Here is a 5,000-nt window from a genome sequence, read left to right on the forward strand (position 1 = left end):
TCTCCATCCACGCTTCGTCCCTCGCCCATCTCCATCCCCTCTTCCTCCCCCTCCCTTCCGCCTAAACTTCCTCCCTCCCTGCCTCTCACACCCCCTCTTTCCCCTACCATTCCCTCCTCCTCCTTTCCAGCTCCTCTTCCCCACCTCCCACCTGCCCCCCCCCCTTCTTTTACCCCCCCACCCGAGCCACCTCCGTATCTCTTCATTTGAATCTACAAGCTCCCCTCCCTCTTCACCCCAGGTCATGGTAGGGGGATGGCGGGGTTTCGGAATCAGAGAGGCTCGCAACGGCATTTCCTTCCGAGCGCAGTTAGAGGCAGTCTCCCTCTCTCTCTCTCTCTCTCTCTCTCTCTCTCTCTCTCTCTCTCTCTCTCTCTCTCTCTCTCTCTCTCTCTCTCTCTCTCTCTCTCTCTCTCTTCTCTCTCTCTCTCTCTCTCTCTTTCTCTCTCTCTCTCTCTCTCTCTCTTCTCTCTCTCTCTCTCTCTCTCTCTCTCTCTCTCTCTCTCTCTCTCTTCTCTCTCTCTCTCTCTCTCTCTCTCTCTCTCTCTCTCTCTCTCTCTCTCTCTCTCTCTCTCTCTCTCTCTCTCTCTCTCTCTCTCTCTCTCTCTCTCTCTCTCTCTCTCTCTCTCTCTCTCTCCTCTCTCTCTCTCTCTCCTCTCCCCCCCCCCCCTCTCTCTCTCTCTCTCTCTCTCTCTCTCTCTCTCTCTCTCTCTCTCTCTCTCTCTCTCTCTCTCTCTCTCTCTCTCTCTCTCTCTCTCTAACTGTCTTTAGGAAATGAGTCCTAAGATTTTAATTATCAGTATGCACGTGCTTGCATTTGGGTGTTTGGTTCATTGATTTTTCTATTGATTTTCCATTTTTAGATAAAGTTGTTTGCATTTTAAGGATTTTTTTTATAAGATAAAAAAATATTTTCGGTTGTCAGCTAAGAGAAGATGAGCAGAGAGCAGCTGTTTAGATTCTGTGTTCTGTAATTTGGATATCATTAGCATAATCACCTCATTAGAATAATAACTTCGCCATAATCACATGCCACAGTTTTTAATACAAAAATAGCATAACGGTTGATCTAAAAAAAAAAAAAAAAAAAAATATTATTATTCTTTTCCTCGCCTTTACGTTGATCGTGAATTTTTATTTATTGTTATTGTTGTTGTTGTTATCAGCATCAGCATCATCATCATCATCATCATCATCATCATCATCATCATCATCATCATCATCATCATCATCACCATTATCATTATCATTATCATCATTATTATTGTTGTTGTTATTATCATTATTCATCTTCCCCTCTCCTCTCTTCGCTTCCTTTGCTCGGACTGCAGACTCTGTGAAACTTGTTCTCTTTTCCTAAAAGTATTGTTATCACTATCGTATTATTGTTATCTCTTGCCTTATCGTACCAGCGTCGTGTTATCTTTGACCAGCGGCCTAGACGAAGGAGGATCAATTGAGGGCGATTTTCCTTATTTTCTCTCCCTTGGTAATATTGGCTGTGTTTCTTTGTTTGTGTCTTTGTTTGATGTTTTTTTTTTTTTTGGTGTTTGTGATTTGGTTGTTTGTCTGTCTGTCTGTAGTTTTCTGTTGCTGTTTGTTATTATTGTCAATGTTGTTGTTATGATTATTATTGTTATTATTATTATTATTATTATTATTATTATTATTATTAAAACAAAAATTTGTCTTATTTGTGTTGTAATGTTGTTAGCTGCTTTTGACCCATTCTCTGAAGACTAACGAAGACTCTCCCATTTCAGGTACGCGTTTGGCACTTCCGGTGCTGTCAGAGGTGAGCATTCGTATCAGCTGACGAGACTTTTGTGGTTAATTACATGATAAATCGTTTTAGAAGGGGTAATTGAGAGACTTTTTGTTATTATTTTTTAATTTTTGTTTTGTTTGGTTTTGTTTTGGTTGATTGATTTAATGTTCATCTTATTTTCTGTACACTCCTTTCTGTGTTACCGTTTATGCTCTTCCTTCCTTCCTTCCTTCCTTCCTTCCTTCCTTCCTCCCCCTCCTTCTCTCTCCTTCCCTCCTTCCCTCTCCTCTCTACCTCCCTCTCTCCCTTCTTCCCCCCCTCATTCCCCCCTCTCCCTCCCCCTCTCTCCTTCCTTCCCCCTCTCCCTCCCTCCCCCTACTTCACTCTCCTTCCCTCCTTCCCTCTCCTCTCTCCCTCCTTTCCCCCTCTCCCTCCTTTCCCCCTCTCCCTCTCTCCCTCGTTCCCCCCTCTCCCTCTCTCCCTCGTTCCCCTTTCTCCCTCTCTCCCTCCCTCTCTCCCTCCTTCTCCCCTCTCCCTCCCTCCCTCCCCCTCCTCTCCCTGCTTTCCCTCCTTCCACCCCTCATATGTGGTCACGTGTTCATCCCGATGGTCAGTATTTCACCGCCGGCACTTTGAGTCGTGCACACCCCTCTTTTCGCTTACGTAACTGCACAACCCTTTATGTTGCGCGCTGTTGGTCCACGTTTCTTTGAATACTAGTGTAAACACGGTCATAAACAAGGCTTTTTTTAAACTCTGGTGTAAACATTTTGTTTACACATTGAGCGCAGGGAATAATATTTTTCATCATTTATTTCTTTGATTTCATTCTCCGATTAATTACTTCCTGGTGGTCTCTGTGACCAACCAGTTTTGTTTCCGAAACACTCTCTCTCTCTCTCTCTCTCTCTCTCTCTCTCTCTCTCTCTCTCTCTCTCTCTCTCTCTCTCTCTCTCTCTCTCTCTCTCTCTCTCTCTCTCTCTCCTCTCCCTCTCCCTCTCCCTCTCTCTCTCCCTCTCTCTCTCTCTTTCTCTTTCTCTTTCTCTTTCTCTTTCTCTTTGCATAATGTGCACAGATTATTCTTCCAGTTTCGATATCCTCGCACCCCCTCTCTTCCTCAGCACGATTGCGTGGCATGAGAAGCACTGGAATCACAATTAAATTGCGCACGGAAAGCCACACTGAAGAGGGAAAAAATCCGAGGCGACCCTGCATTGTCCTTTCGAATCGCTGTGGCATTCCGTCTCTCTATCCTCTCCTCTCTCCTCCCTGTCTCCTCGTGGCCACTCCCTCCTTTCTCATTTGTGTCCACCGCGTGTGACCTTTACTGCTTCTCTCTCTTTCTATCTTTCTCTTTCTCTCTCTCTCCTCTCCTCTCCTCTCCTCTCCTCTCCTCTCCTCTCCTCTCCTGCCCTCCTCTCTTCTCCTCTCCTGCCCTCTCCCTCCTCTCCCTCCCTCCCTCCCTCCTTCCTTCCTTCCTTCCCTTACTCCTTTTTTCTCTCCCTTTCTCCCTCCCTACCGCCTTTCTCTCTCCCTCTCTCCCTCCTTCCTTCCTTACCTCTTTTCTCTCTCTCTTTATCTCCTTTCCTCCCCTCCCCTCCCCTCTCTCCTTCCCTCCCCTCCCCTCTCTCCTTCCCTCCCTTCCCCTCCCCTCTCTCCTTCTCCCCCCCCCCCCCATGCCTCGAAGGGACACGGCACTTAGGAGTTCCCGTTTAGTGGCGCCGCTCCCTTTACAGCCCTATACTGCACCTTGTCCCTTTGATGTCCCTTGGTAGCCACAATAAATTCTCTTTAGTCCTTTGATGACTGAATAGCCTTCCCTCTCCCTCCCCCTAACTCTCACCTTCTTTTCCTCTCTCCTTCCGCCACCCTTTACCCCTACTACGGTTACTTACTCCCCCGGTACAACCATTTAGTGACTTGGTCTCTCTGAAACTCTTCCCCTCCTTTTTACGTTCCTCTTGTGGCATGCTCCCCCAGTCGCAGTCTCCCCTGTCTTCTGCATTCCTTTAGTCCCCTCTCCTTCCCCCTCCCAATACCCCCTACTTTTAGCATTCCTTTAGTCGCTTCCTCCTTTTCCCTTCCCACTCCTACTCCCGCTCCCCTCCCCCTCCCCCTCCCTCTCCCTCCCTCTCCCTCCCTCTCCCTCCCTCTCCCTCTCCCTCTCCTCTCCCTCTCCCTCTCCCTCCCTCCCTCCCTCCCTCCCTCCCTCCCTCCCTCCCTCCCTCCCTCCCTCCCTCCCTCCCTCTCTCTCTCTCTCTCTCTCTCTCTCTCTCTCTCTCTCTCTCTCTCTCTCTCTCTCTCTCTCCCTCTCCCTCTCACTCCCTCTCACTCCCTCTCTTCCTCCCTCCCCCCTCTCCAGTGGCACACGGACCCATGCAGTTACAGGTTTCGGGTGGGCCATGTCGGGTAGCGAGAACCCTGTCCCTGTAGACTGTCGTTCAGTGAGACAGGTTGCTGGCAATTGTGTAGTCCCACGTATAGGACTGCAAACACCTTTTTTCATGTGTGGTGTCAGTCAGTCGGTCACCCGGCAGTTGGTTGGGCGGTCTAATGGTGAGCCACCTAGTCAGTCAGTCAGTCGCTCGCTTACTGACTTAGTAATTCACCCACTCACCTTAGCCAAGTCGTCCTTGAAATCCGTGACAGACAGTTCATTACTCACGCACAAATTTTCGACCGGATTGTAGAGGTGACCCATTAACTCCTCCATTCCTTTCCACACAGCCTCACCCATTCACTCACAGCCTCTAATCCTCCGTCACTCCCTCACAATATCACCCATTCATTCCTTCACACCCTCCAGCTCTTCCTGACTCCCTCACACCCTCATTCTCTCCCTCACACCCACTCTGAATGAGTAGAGCCCACATACTGACTCGTGTGCCGCCGCAGTGCGCACATATGCTGCTTCAGGTCCGCTGGCTGCCGAGCTGGCTGTTCAGTTTTCTTTTTTTTCATTGGCGTTATTGATTTTACTTTTTTGATCTTGCAAGACCTTTTTCTTTGATTTTAATCGATTTTGTTCATGCTATTAGTTTTTGGAGGGATTGCAAATCAGGTTTTCTTTTTAGAGGGGGATTGCAGTTGTCTTCGAAGGTTTAACTTGAAGGGAATAAACTTGGAATCTGAATTATAATAAAAGATCCGAGAGTTTGTTCCTTTTATTGCCTTTTCTGTTACCTGCTGTAAATTGATTTTTATGTTTTAGTATTATTTTTTGAATATTTGT

The 5,000-nt window shown here is 47.6% G+C and overlaps 1 protein-coding gene across 3 annotated transcripts in view; it reads left to right on the plus strand.

The window, feature by feature from the left end:
- LOC125039474 (endophilin-A-like) overlaps positions 1–5,000 on the plus strand; it is an 88,760-nt gene that overhangs the window by 20,595 nt on the left and 63,165 nt on the right. The window contains exon 2 of one of the 3 annotated variants that reach the window (XM_047633458.1): positions 1,764–1,795. The exons of the other annotated variants lie outside the window; for them this stretch is intronic. The gene's annotated coding sequence lies outside the window, so the exon portion shown is untranslated. The remainder of the gene's footprint in view (positions 1–1,763; positions 1,796–5,000) is intronic. 3 annotated transcript variants of the gene reach the window in all.

The sequence above is a fragment of the Penaeus chinensis genome, chromosome 27 (genome assembly GCF_019202785.1).
Source record: "Penaeus chinensis breed Huanghai No. 1 chromosome 27, ASM1920278v2, whole genome shotgun sequence".
Classification (NCBI taxonomy): Eukaryota; Metazoa; Arthropoda; class Malacostraca; order Decapoda; family Penaeidae; genus Penaeus; species Penaeus chinensis.